Source organism: Myodes glareolus, chromosome 16 (genome assembly GCF_982192425.1).
Source record: "Myodes glareolus chromosome 16, mMyoGla1.1, whole genome shotgun sequence".
NCBI lineage: Eukaryota > Metazoa > Chordata > Mammalia > Rodentia > Cricetidae > Myodes > Myodes glareolus.
In genome coordinates this window covers 63,292,330-63,307,460 of record NC_142041.1, presented here as the reverse complement: position 1 = coordinate 63,307,460, position 15,131 = coordinate 63,292,330, and the positions used below count along the sequence as shown (strand labels likewise).

At 36.3% G+C, this 15,131-nt stretch overlaps 1 pseudogene; it reads left to right on the top strand.

Moving 5' to 3' along the window:
• Positions 1 to 12,934: 12,934 nt before the first annotated feature.
• LOC125391096 (COP9 signalosome complex subunit 2 pseudogene) lies at positions 12,935 to 14,526 on the top strand (annotated as a pseudogene).
• Positions 14,527 to 15,131: the final 605 nt, after the last annotated feature.

The window sequence follows — 15,131 nt, the reverse complement described above, 5'->3', positions numbered from 1 at the left end:
TGGGCTATCTGGAAATACCCTGTCAGTAGATAAGTAGTCAAATAAATAATTAAAACATTTTAAGAGAAATTTTATGGATGTTTCCAAGTTGTTTTGTTCAATTCAGTGAAGTAATATAATTGTCCTTAAAAAGGATTGTTCAAAACTCTCCTCAAGAAAATTGAGGCTCTGCAGCCACGTAGTGGTGGTGCACCTTAAATCCTAGCACTTGGAAGACAGAGGCAGACAGATCTCTTGAATTTGAGACTATCCTGGTTTTACAGAAAGAGTTCCAGAACAGCCCAGAGAACACAGAAAAATTGTCTCAAAAAAAATCAAAATAAATAAATAATAACACAAAAGAAAGAAAAAATGGGCCTTTGCAAAGAAAATAATTTTATTACTTATGCTTTTGCCATGTGGAGTCCACTGCCCATTTAAATAAAAATAACATCTTCCAGGGTACAAACTTATATACTTACAATCTAGCATGTTTGGTGAGGACTCTCTCTGAATACAAAACTTATATTATGAACTCGTAAACAGCAAAAGAATAAGTGAATCAAAATTAATAATGAAAATGAATACATTTAATATATGAAAATATTGTCAGGTAAGCAAAAAAGAATTCTTAGAAGGAAATGAATAAAAGTTAGAAAAGTGTACACCTGATAAGGGCCTAGAATCCACAATATATCATGTTAATTCCTGACAGTTCAATCATCAAAGCATGAAACTATCCATCTAAAATACAGGCAAAAAAATTTAAACAAGCGCTTTTCAAAAGCAGAGATAAAAAACCGGCAATGAAATGCATAGCAACACTAGTCATTAGAGCAATGTAAATCAAAACCACAGGATGACTAAAATCAGAAAAACAAACGGTAAATCCAGTGCAGACTTGGCAAGGATCCAAAAAGTTAGAAACCCCAATTCATTGCTGATAAGTGTATAAAGTAACGTAGCTGCTATGGAAATAGGTCATTGTTTCCACTGCCATTTACACACAGATTTAAGGGATTACCCATAAATTCTACTTTGTTGTATAAGTTTAAAATTTGAAAATAGGCATTTAAGCAAGTGCAAGGGCATACGTGTGTTAACAGAGCATTACCAAAATAACTAAAAGGAAAGCTCTATTCTATCAATATTTGAACATGCCTGCATATTGTAACACACACACTCACAAAAATATTGTTGAGGAACAAAAAGGATGTAATACCAGCAAATGCTCACATGCAAATGCACCTTAAGAACATTGGGCTAATTGAAAGGCTCTAAACATATATTTCCCATGTCCCAAGATTTTCTTACCTGACCCAACCAGAACAAATGCCTTCATAGAGAAAGGGAGAAGACGAGGCATTGCCAGAACTGTGAACAAAGATGAATGTGGAGAATCTGCAGGTTCAATTTTTAAGTGACAGAAATGTTTTGGGATCTGATATAAGTTGTGTCTTCAATACCACACTATGGATGTGCTCAATTTCACTGAATTGTGGAATCTGAGATGGTTACATTGATATGAACTTTAGCTTAAAATTTAAAACTAATTTCATAAAATTTTATGTTTAAAATATTAATTAGAAGCAGCATCTATATTATGTGTGGTTTTATAAAAGCTTCTCTGTTGGTAATTCTCTGTTCTATTGAGAAGCTTCAAAATATGAGACATCTCAAGTCAAAAAAGTTTATTTGCATGTGGAATATTGCATAAAGGGAAACATCACTAAAGAGATATCATTATATATCTGGCTTGGTGTGGAAGAATGCAAGGAACACTGTCTTAAGAAGTGATATTGAACATCAGCAGAATGAGAAGTTGAGGCCCAGGTCTGCATTCAAAATCAGATGCTAGGAATGCACATTATCTACAAATGCTGAACATGCGTTACCACCTGACAAATGAAGAAAAAGTATGTGGAACTGTGCACTTGAGTACACATTTATTCCAAGTCCTGTGGATGACTTATAGTGAACACATTTATTTAATATTGTAATCCAGTGGGATATACTTCCTTACCCCATGTCGTAGTCAATGTTCAATTGCTGTGAAGAGACACCATCATGAAGGAAATTTCTATAAAAGAACCCATTTAATTAGGAGCTTGCTTACAGTTTCAGAGGCTTAGTGCATTACTATTATGCCAGGCAGTATGGTGCCAGAACAATGACTGAGAGACACAAGCTGATCCATAGGCAGAGAGAAAGATGCTGGGTTGAGTGGGTTTTGGAACCTCAAAGTCCATCCCCAGTAACTTACTTCCTCTAACAAGATCACACCTCATAACCTTCTCAAATACTGCTACTCCCTGATGACTAAACATTCAAATAAATGAGTCTATGGGGAGGTTGTTCTTATTCAAACTATCACACCCAACTAGAAGATTTAGAGAACAGCAAAGAAAAACATGCCATGAACTGTTGAAGTGTACAAATTGATGGTAGAGTTGGGCCCTCCATTCTAAGACCTTCAGTGCATGTGATGGTTCGGAAAAGGGAGAAGAAACCATGCCATTAAGATGTAAAGCTTTACCTGGCTTAAAAATGAGCTTTGCCTACCACACAATGGAGCAGAACCATAGATGGCTCATCAGGGAAGAAATCAGGGTTAAGGTTTACTAAAAAATAAAGTGACCCTATGGACTACAATGTAGCACGAGATGTAGTCAGTCATCTCTGCAATGGGATTCACAATCTCCTGGTTCTCTGACACCAGCACTTCATTCATAAGTTTCTGTAGAAGCACTACACTGTTCCCAGTTTAAAGTACCAAAGACCAAGAAACTGCTGCCTATAAAACTGGAAACTTGGACTCAAGAAGACGAAACCACAAAAGGATGACTTTGGTATTTTCTTTTAACTATTGAACATATCAGAAACTGCTAATATTCCATTTTTCAGAAAGCAAGAATTGCTTTGCATGGGGCTTTCTTGCCAAAGTTGTCTCCCCAAGATCCCTCACGTTAGACACCCCACACCCTATACACAATTATTTGAATAATTGTGCATTTGAATTTTCAAAATTTTATAGAGTGGATTCTTATTGTAAAACAATATTATGATAAGTTGAGTTACAAAAGACCAGAAAATAAAAAGGAAAAAATAAGGAAGTTCAATATGCTTAAAAGCTCCGTTGGACTTTGGTAAGCTCAGAAAAGGAACAAATAATAGTATGAACAAATAATAGATTTATGGATGTGGCAGAACCTAGACTCAGATTTCACTTTAAAATTTACTATTAAAACAATGTTCCAAAAAATCAAGTTTTAATAATAATAGAAATAAGAAACAAAAATGCTCAACAGTTGCAGATTAGGAAGAACCCAGATTTTTCAAACACTTATTTTTCTTTTAATTTCTCTGTATAGGAAGAAAAAAGTGATGAGAGAGAACTGTTGCCTAAGATGAATGGGAAAAAATGTTGATAGTCTAGCCATTTTTAAATTAGCTAAAATGTCTAGAACTAGAAAACTTAAAAATTTTGAAACTAAAAGAAAAGGGGGGAGAGAAAGAAGAGAAGGCGGAACAGGAGGAGGAGGAGGAATTGGAGGAGGAATAGGAGGAAGAAGGAGAAGGAGAAGAAGAAGAAGAAGAAGAAGAAGAAGAAGAAGAAGAAGAAGAAGCAGAAGCAGAAGCAGAAGCAGAAGCAGAAGCAGAAGCAGAAGCAGAAGCAGAAGCAGAAGCAGAAGCAGAAGCAGAAGCAGAAGCAGAAGCAGAAGCAGAAGCAGAAAAGAAAAGAAGAAAGAAGAAGAAGAAGAAGAAGGAAGAAGAACCCTATTCCAAATTAGTCATCAACCACCCTGTAATATTTGTATGAGTTAGCAGAGATGACTTTCTCTACAGTCAGCAGAGGATAAATAATTATGGCTTCAGAAATGAAGTCTTTAAAAATCTATAGCTATAAGAAGATTTAGGTATGATGCCATCACTCAAAATTGTTAAGGATTCGGAGCTGTAGTTTCTTTAGATTATAATTCTGAGCATATTAACTTTATTGCAATAAATTTTAAACTCTTTCATTGGGCAGAATGAAAAGTACAAGCTCAATTTTATTCACATGCAGTGTTTTCTCTATTATCCACTCTTTAATCCAAAGTTCAAAATCCTTACCAACCATTCTGCCCTCAAACAGATATCTTCTTAAATATCTTTTTCATAACCAGATCACCCCTCAAACCTATAGCTGAGTAAAACATACCCCTCCAGCTCAGTTTAGTTACTCATGCTTCCTTGCCTTGGGACCTAGAACGATCTTGTTTTCTTTGAGTATTTTAGCTCCTAAAATCTTGAGGTACTCTAAACTTATGCAGATCTATGAAGTAAACCCAGTAGCATCAGAGCACCCATGCAGACTCACGGAAAAGATAAACTGCAGTTGAAATTCTTTCTTAAACTCTCATCATGGAAAACTCAAACGTATGAACGTAGAGTGAGTGAATAACCTCTTCCATACTGGTATCAAGCATCTCACTGGATCCACTTGAGATGCTGCACCAGCTTGCTTTTACCTAGCTTGTCACTGTTCTGTTGAGTCCTATAAAAAGAAATCAGCGCCAAAATATTCCTTTTTTAAAGTTTTTCTACATTAAGTATATTCAAATGTCTAACAATATATTTCACAATAAAAATCATTAAGTGAAGAGCTTGTAAATGTAGCTAGTCCTTGTAAAAAAGATGTCCTAATAGGCACAAGAAGTGTCAATATTTTATTATTTAAAAACTTTGTTAGGCTTTCAAAATGGAGTTAACAAGAATAAGAGAAAAGCAAATCCAATGTACGCATGACCCAGCTTCCACTCTGATTAATATTTTGCTTGAGTAGTATAGCAACAGAGACAGAAGTACTGAAGCATATTATGCACCAAGGTGTAGACTGTGCTCAGATTGCCCTGATTTGGGCATCAATAATTAGGCATCTAAACAAAGACACTATTACACTTATTTTAAATTTCTTTTTATATATCTTAATACTTTTATTAAGGTTCAAAATGTCCAGATATTGGCTTAAGATTTTTATGTCATTTAAAATAAAAATATTGTATTTTTTTAAGGATAGTAAAATTTGGTAGACTGAACAGTCCTATAGCCAAATAATCAATTAAAATTGTAATTCTTCATCTTTTTCATTCAACATGCATTTATGCAATACATAGTGTTCTTTATGTACAGTAAACAAAACAGTCAACAAATGGCAAAATCCTATGTCCTCAAGGATTTTATTCTCAGACAAGAAGCTATCAATATACAAACATATCTGCACTCAGTAAGTAATGGACCTGGATATGTTTCCATAATGGTATTTTCACAGGAGAAGAATATCTCTGACACGGACAAGAGAAATAACTAAAGCAAGCAGATGACATCTCATGAGTTTGTGGCAATCTATAAGAAAAACATGAAATATAGATATGAACATGGACACGAATGTGAAGCTATTGTCATAATCAGTGAACTGACCTCTGCTTTCTTTGCTTGGCCGTACTGAATTTAAAGTCAAGTTAAAGAATTCTCCTCAACACTAAAACTAAAAACTTGGTTACTAGTTTTTAGGGCCTAAACTCAAACTCTTAAATACAAAAGCACTGTCCCTAAAAGGGATGTTTTAATCAGTCACTTAAGTGATAAAGTAGTTTGTATTAAATAAGTCCAGTGCCCCTTCATGAGGAAAGTATCTACTCCCTGATACCCTGAAATTAAAGTTGGCTTTGAGTGTTGACTAGTGTAATGTCAGTCACTTCTCTGATGAGATGTGAAGCAGCTGTAGGCTTCCCGTCCTCCCTCTAGCCAGCAGCTCCAACACTCCAATGACTGTGATCTGAGGTCTCAAAGGGAGGATCACTGGAATGTGCACCTCCTTCCTTTCCAATATCATTTTGCAAAGTGTTCAGTGTTGAAACACTGATTAACATCTGTGATCAGCCTAAGAGTCCTTAATGTTGTGTGTGTGTGTGTGTGTCTGTGCACACGCGCACATGCGCATGTGCATAGGTGTGCACAGGCACATGCATGTGTGTATATGTGTACGAATATCTTGACTCATGAATGAAACTCTTTTTTGATTTATTATTTCTTACCACACAGGGTTTAATGGATAAGGTAAGAGCAGCGGTTAATAGCCTTACACTTGACTGTAGAAAACAATACATTTCTTTAAGAAATATGATTTTTAATTTATGTATACTCTTTATCATTTGATGATCTTTGCTTCATTTATTCTAAAGTTTTGTGATTAAGTAAATATTTAATCAATTCATATTTAGGGCTCCCATGGTGTTTTCAACAAATTGAATCACTTAATCAGTTGACTCACTTAATCAGTATGCAACATTTCTGGTTTTTCTTCTTCAAATATTTTTTTCAGCTTAATGTAGCCATTTTGACTTCTCAAATGCCATCATTTTTCATACTTTACCTTCAATAACTGTGTGTAGTTGTATTTAAAGATGATTTAGTTGTGTGGTGTCAGAGACAGGGAGAGGTTCCTCTAGGAGCAGTGTATGTATACTATTGGTAATCATTTAGGCAGTCAGTAAGCCCCAGGGAACCACATATTTCTATGTCCCCAGCACTGGAGTTACAAGTGAATGCTGCCGCATCCAGCATTTTCCACAAAGATTTGGGAATCAAATTCAGATCTTTGTACTTTCATAACAAACACTTCAATAACTGAGCCCCTAAAGACATTATCTCAAGACAGAACTTTGTTAGGTCAAACTCAGCAACAGATACCATAATTAAGGCATCTCAGAATACTAGCTGCACCTCTGTTTACCTATGTTTTCCCCTCTTCTATAGAGAATTAGTTAAAGACTGGGAAGTGAATGGGCTTGCAGCTAAGCAATTTCTGCCATACATTGTAATAGAAATTGCCACATGTTGCCATTCAGGTAAAAGTAACTTTCTTTAGTTTATCCTAAGACTAAGATGACCACCATGCTTTCCTCAAACGCCATTGAAAGCTCTACTTCCCAATGAACTACCAGAAGGGAGAATCGAAGCCTGTGTATGCCTTCCTGTTCAGCCTTCTTGATCTCTGACAGTAAAGGAGGCTTCTATAGCCTAGACAGAGAGAGGGAGTAGAGACAGGCAGGAGAGACAGAAAGAGATGTGACCTATTTCTGATTGATGGGAATGATAGGCAGTTCCTGTTCAGGACACCTGCTAGTCCTCTAGTAAGGAAAATTGGAACCTTTGTCTCAAGCAGCTGAGGGTGGGAGATGAGCTTTTCTCTTGTCTGTAGAGCACTTGAACGGGAAAAAATCAAAACACTGCATGATACATAGGGTAGGTTTGGGGAGATGGTCAACTCATCCCCTTCTTGCTGAGTCATGATTTAGGCAAGATTGTATTGCCACTGTTAGCATGTAGCAAGGGGCTGGTCCCACAAATATGTCCTATTATCAAACCACACTTTCCCTATTTTACTTGTCTCTTTAACATTTTTCTTGGCACTTAAAATAATCTTTGCAGTTATGTAAAACAAGATTGGAAGATTCGTGGTCACCTTGTCTAGGCAACTCACTGCCACAGTGTTCTCGTGACATCTTTGAGCCTCGCAAGCACCTTGCCTTCTTCTGTCCATCAGAAATGTCCTGCACTTTGTGTCTGTGATGAATCCAGGACTCTTCATTATAAGAAGATGGTCCATCATGACAAAACTGAGAGTTGCCCAAACTTCTCTTGAGAATGAAACCTTAGGGAACAGCCCAATGCTTTAACATCAGTAGTACTGAATAATAGACAACTGTCTCGTCTGCAAAACACATGACCCTATTCCTGACACTAGTAAGAGGGACTTGAAATGCTGTACTCTTTACATGACCACCTTATAATCATTTCCTCATTCAACCAAAGGCCACAGCCAATGGTGTTTTCAGTATGCATCTCTCCAGGTCACAAACTATGAAAACTTGTGTGATTGAGATTCATATTGTACTCCCACATTCAGAAACAGTTTGACTGACTAAAAAGTGCTATGAATTTAAGTTCCTTATTTTCAATACTTAAAAAATATTACTTTTTTGATAGCTGTAGTGGTGTTGTAGAAATGTATATTATCTGCACATTTTTTTCTAGTTTTTTCTTTCTCCCTGGAAATACTTAGAATTTTCTTTCGGTGGTATTATTAAAATTGTATAATGGGTATCGATTCACCTTTCTCATGCCTTAGATTCTGAAACTGGCAAGCACAACTTTGCCTTTTATCTTTTCTCAATACTGAGTGCATATAAATACTTCTTATATTTTTTTTCTCTTTTCTCCCTTGCACTTCTAATGGACTTGTACAATTCTGCTTCTGATCAGCATCTTTAGCAGTTATTTTATATTTTCTATGGCTATGAGATATACTTTCTGGGAGAATTTCTTAGTTGATTTTAAAATCACATTTCTGCTTCATTAGACAAAAATCTGCCTCACTTTAATTCATTCTAAAAGTTCAAAATAAAAAAGAAATAGATTAATGAATGCTCCAATCTTGCCTTTCATGTTTTTCTGAACTTTTCCATTTGTCCTTTATTGAAGTTCAGGTTTTCACATCTATATCTGTTTCTCCTTTCCAGTCAAGCGCTCCAAGAAGTGGCCAAGCCTGCCAGTAAGCAAAGATTTACTCAGTGTGTGAGGACGTGGAGGAGTCCTTGGCTGGTGAGCACCAGCCTGGCTTTCTCTGGCAAGGCTACACTGAAGGCTACTGTCAACCAGAATATCATATTGACCAAAAGAGCTGGGGAAGAGCCATTAGAACTGGTGAAAATTATCTGTGGGTTTGTCTCCTTTTCATTTCTCTTTTACTGTGAGAGAATATGCTTCTTCTTTTTAGGATGACTATATTCTCCTAGTGACATGAAGAAAACATTTAGTTTTTAAATGGGTTGTTGATTGAATGAAGAAGAAAAGACAATAAAATGTAGGCAATAGACTTACTAACAGTTTAATAAAACACAGAAAACTTTCTTATTTCACATTTTAGAATTTAGAAAAACATGTATAAATTTCTCATGACTATGAGAGAATGGTTACCTAGCATTCACAAAGCCCTGAGTGTGATTCACAGTACCTAATAAATTGGATGTGATTGTTGGTACCAATCATACCAGCATTTGGAGGTGGTGGTAGGGGGATCCTGAGTTCAAAACCATCCTTAGCTACATATGTGTCTGAGGTTAGAATGTTCTAAATACAAATACCAAAACTAAACTAATTTTCATTTATTCTATCACACATAAAATGTTGTACCAGAATTTTATACTGTATAGTGTGTGTGTGTGTGTTTGTATGTGTGTATGTATGTATGTGATATATATAGACACAAAGAAATAATGCATTAACAAAGGCATGCTTTGTATAGCAAATGTTTCCCAAGCCCATGTTTTAAAGGTTTTATCTCCAGGATCATACTACTGGGATATAATAGAACCTTTAAGACATGAGGTTGAGAATATTTGAGATGGTTAGAGGTATGATTTAGAAATTGATCGTAAGGTCATAGTCTCTTCCAATGTGTTCCTTTGGCTTCCTGGCTAGATGTCAGCAGTCTTGGTCTACAGCAAATGCACAATCACTATTACCTGAAATAATTAGGAAGTCTTGTTTTATGACTTCATGGCACCTCTGAGGTCAAACAGTGAGTAGTAGCATTTGAGTCCTTTCAAGGAGGCCTTAAATGTCAAGCCTTGGTTGTGAGAGAGAATTTGTGTGATGACATATGCACAGTGGTGCATAGTTGGAGTACCTGTTAAAAAGGTAAAAATTATTGTGTGATTAAATGTGAAGCCCAGTCTACAAGAGGAGCTCATGTCTGGTACTCTAAATCTGTTCAAAATCCCACCGGCATGGAAGTAATAGACCTTAGGGGGAAACCTACTATAAGAGAAGATGAGTCTCATTGTCATGAAGAGTCCTAAGTTCTTAAAACATTTTAAATGTCATATTCTCTAGGTCTTTGAAAGGTTTAAAGAATACCTGTCTATCTGAAATATATCTCTGTATATCTAAAAAATTTAACAAACATGACAACAAGCTTGACTATTATAGCTAACTATCTATTAACCTGTGTTTCTTAGTTATACTTTACATTTTAGATGAGCTGCAGAAACACAATACCTTTAAGAAGAGCAGAAATACATATAATAAAATTGACCTAAAACTTGTATCAATTAACCAAGATCAATAGCAATGCAAAGTATTCATCTCTATAGCATATCCTCCTTTAAAGCATTTATAAACAATATTTGGGGATTTAGGTGTAGTTCTCTCCAAATTGCTTTCTGATTTTTGTTGAGCAAAGTATTTTGGGGGTTCATGGAAACATTTTAGGTGGTCTTGATCCATCAAACAATATTAGTCTGGAAGGAATTCACAGGTTTTCATCCTCTGTGGAAACAAAAGCAGAACCTCTGTTCCAAAGCAACATATCCTTAGACCCAAATGTTGAAGTCAAGATACCTTTAAAAAATATATATATATATATGTTTAGTTTAGCAGCCTGTATAATGAAATGTGCCTCTGTACTTAGCTCATTTACAGTTAAAACAGTTTAAAGAAAGCACAATAATATACGTAATCCAGACTCTCTGTGTATCTTATGTGGCTTATTTTTTTTTTACTCCTTTAATCTATGACTATCTGTACTCTGTCTTTTTAAAGATTTTATTTTATTTTTAAAACTATTTATTTCCTTTTATAACTATTTATATTCTTTTTCTTCTCTCCCCCAAGCCCATGTACATTTATTCCATACTATGACTCATTCAGTGGTCATTTTCATATGATTTTGCCTTTATTGTATATCTGTAATTATTTTCTGACCAGGAGCACTTTTAAAATGGTAAGCACCTTGGTTACAGCAGCCCTGGATGCTGGCTCTGCCTCTCTCTGCCTTTAGATATGACAGAGTTAGTTCCCCATCTTCTCTGGGACTGCCAGGTAGGAGCCGTTTTCACCACTTCAATTTTGGGTAGCACCACATAGCATTTAAACCCTTTCATCTGAGTAAAAGCTAAATCTGCACAGCACAGCCTAGAAATATCTCTGTGCAGATGTATGTGCCATGTTCTCCTACTCATGTTCTCCTAACAGACCTGATCCACCACCTGTCCAAGTGGGGAGCACTGAGCTCTGGGCATGGTCTCAGCTACTTTCCTCCCAACCCCAGTGGGCCTACAAGCATCTGGACCCAAAGTTGGTGGTGGGCATCAGCCCCAAACAATTGTTGGGCACCATTCTGTAAGCAGAGGTGGCTTCTTTGTTTCACAGCCACCCAGACCCCCCCCCAAAAAAAAATCACAGAAACTAAATTAATTGTGATATTGTTTGGTCAATAGCTTAAGAGTATATCTAGCTAGCTCTTAAATTAATCCATTTCTATTATTTTATATTTTATCATGAGGCTCAGTGTTTATGGGTAAGGTTCTCAGTCATCTGTCTCCTTTAGTGGCTACATGGTTTTTTCTCTGACTCTTCCTTCTTTTTTCCAGCATTCAGTTTAGTTTTCCTGCCTAGCTCTACTCTGCCCTGCCATAGGTCAAAACAGTTTTATACATTAACCAATAAAAGCAACTCATATACAGAAGGACTTCCCAAACCAAACCACTTGTGTGCTTTTGCAAAATCCATGTTTCGAACTGTCTTCTAGGCATTGCTCTATATATGCATAAACTAGTGAACCCTTCATCCTTGGTCAAAGAAGTTTCTATTTTCAGTGAACAAGATACAGAGACTCACAACTTGTAAGGATGGTAGGAGGGACTATTGATTCTCAACCCTAAGTTAAATATCTATGTCACTCCTCCAAGGAACATTGCAAAAGGTGGGTAGAAGTTATCAGAGGGTCTACCCATGGAAAAGAGTGGTGTAAAACAGCTTCTGACATAAATTGGCCATGGCATCCATTAATTCAAATAGCAGTGGCTACCTGTACATCTGCATGAGATCTTATGTAGCTTTCCAACATGGATGAGAGAGGGTCATAAAGTTCCATCCTAGCCTAAGGATCTATAAGCATTTAATGGTTCCTGGGAGAAGAGAAGTCATGTTCCTTGACGATGTGCCAATTGATAAGTTGTCCTTGTTTGAGTAAGTAACACCCATCAACCACCATTGCACATTTAAGCAATTCTAATTAAGCACATCAGGCCTCAAAAAAAAGCACTTTTGAAGTAGAAGGGAGATTTGCTGGTAGGAAGGGGTTCAGTGAAAGGAGGATGAGAGTAAGAAATGATAGTGGAGATGAGTCATATGATCAAAGAATATTATAAGTGTATGAAACTTTGAAATAATTAGTAAAATTCATAAAAGAAACATTATTATCAAATAATATCAAATAAATTATAGATAATTTTGGCCTTACATAATATTCTAAAACCGTAATTTAAAAGGTAGATTAAAATAGTTTCCCAGTTTGCATAGATTCAGAATTATGTAAATAATTATAATTTTATGTATGCCAAATTTGACTTTAACTTAGATGATTAACTCAGTTTGAGCTATAAACAGCTTGTAACTCATAGGGATAGTTTAGCCCATGACAGTATCACACATAGGGAATATGCCCCATATGATTAAAAAGATTGTCTTGCCCTTACTGATGTCATCACAACTGCATAGCATAACACATTGCTAGTGTATGTGGTGATGCTGAATTAAACAAACCTCCTGTCTCTGGTCATATAGAATTATAGCATAGGACTGTACATACATACAGGTATGCAAGTATATAGGCAAATACAATAAATACTACTTACTAATGATAAAAAGCTATTTTTCTAGCTATGTGTTTACTATGCTATAGTTTTTCTACATGTTTTAGAATGTATTGTTTTTTATTCAAAATGTGTATTTAAATGTAGCATAGGCAAGTAAAGAGTTTATTTAACTTACAGGTTATAGTCTATCACCAAAGTAAGCCAAGGCAGGAACTCAAGGCAAGAGCTTCAAGCAGCCCCCTCCAACCAAAATGTCTGACATGGAGGATGATTTCATGTGCAATGAGGAGGAGGATTATGACCTTGTGTACTCTGAAAACAGTAACTCTGAGCCCAATGTGGATATGAAAAATCAGTCCTGTAATTCCAAAGCATTGAAAGAAGATGGCACAAAGACAGCACTAAGCAGCTTCCAAAAAGCTTTGGAGCTTGAAGTTGAGAAAGGAGATTGGAGGTTCAAAGCACTAAAACAGATAATCAAGATTAACTTCAAGTTGACAAACTTTCCAGAAATGATAAACAGATATAAACAGCTCTTGGCCTATATTCAGAGTGCAGTCACCAGGAAGTATTCTGAAAAGTCCATTAATTCTATCCTTGATTCTGTCTCCATTTCTAAACAGAATTCTGACTTTTTATATCAAATGGATTTACTGCAGGAATTTTATGAAACAACACTGGAAGCTTTGAAAGATGGTAAGAATGATAGACTATGGTTTAAGACAAACACAAAGCTTGGAAAATTACATTTAGAACAGGAAGAATGTGGAAAGCTTCAGAAAATTTTATACCAGTTACATCAGTCTTCTCAGACTGGTGATGGAGAAGGTGACCTGAAAATGGTACCCAGTTATTAGAAGTCTATGATTTGGGGATTCAAATGAGCATAGCACAGAAGAACAACAAGAAGCTTAAAGCACTCTCTGAGCAATCACTTCACATCAAGTCTGCTATCCTTCACCCACTGATCATGGGTGTCATCAGAGAATGCGGTGGTGAGATGCACTGGAGAGAAGGTGAATCTGAAAAGGCACACATTGATTTTTTTTGAAATTTTCAAGAATTACAATGAATCAGGAAGCCCAAAACAAACCACTTGTTTAAAATAGTTGGTTTTAGAGAATAAGCTAATGAAATCAGGAATAAATTCATTTGACCCACAGGAAGCCAAACCGTATAAAAATGATCCAGAAATTCTAGCAATAACAAATTTAGTAAGTGCCTATCAGAATAATGACATCACTGAATTTAAAAAGAATCTGAAAACAAATCACAGCAATATCATGGATGATCCATTCATAAGAGAACACATTGAAGAACTTTTATTAAACATCAGAACACAAGTGTTCATAAAGTTAATTAAGCCTTACACAGGAATACATATTCCTTTTATTTCTAAGGAGCTAAACATAGACATCGCTGATATGGAAAGCCTGCTGGCACAGTGCATACTGGATAACACAATTCATGGCCAAACTGATCAAGTCAATCAGCTCCTTGAACTGAATCTTCAGAAGAGGGGTGGTGCCCGATATACTGCACTAGATAAATGGACCAACCAACTAAATTCTCTGAACCAGGCTATGGTCAGTAAACTGGCTTAACGGAGAGCAAGCTTTGAAGGCCTGCTTAAGGCATCAGTGCAGAGATGTGATCCTTAAGGACTGGAAAGGCAGAACTCCTGTGGGTTGGTGTGTCCTGAAAGTGGTTGGAGTTATGGCAGAAGTGCTTTTTTGATCAACTGGTTTGTGTTTTGCTGCTGCATTTATCCCAAGAAAAACAGCTTTAATCTCCAGAAGAAACCCAAAACACCCTGGGATTTATGCTGTGTTGACATCTTGCACTAAACATACAACACCGTAGTAATCTGTCATGGGCAACATGACCAGAATGAAGATTTTTGTCATGATTTTAAACACACTGACTTGCTACTGTTGGTTAAACTTCAACATGTTGTTCCTGCAGAAATTCTTTCAGAAATAACCTGCAATAACTTGATATTCGTACCCTTTTGAACACTTCCTTTTCTCATGTATAAATGAAAACATTTGCTGCATTTTGCAAAATGTCAATTCTTCAAAAATGTGTCCTTCTATTTCTGTTCTTGCACCTAGTAAAGGTTAGATGTCCGGTCCTTACAGTGGCACACCTAGGGCTCAAGCAATAAACAGTGCAGCTCAGGAAAACAAACAAACAAACACACACACACACACACAAAAAAAAAAACAACCAAGAGCTTTGAGCAGAAGCCAACAGAGAAATGATGACTGGCGGGTTTCATTTTTCTTACTTGACTAGCTTCCTTCTCTAGCTCAAGCCTACCTGCTTGCAGATGGCACCACCACTGTGTGCTGGACCTTCCTGTATCAATTAACAATCAAGAAAATGCACAACAAGCATGCTCTCAGGCCGTTCTGGTGCGGGCAGTTCTTCAACGGACATTCCTTC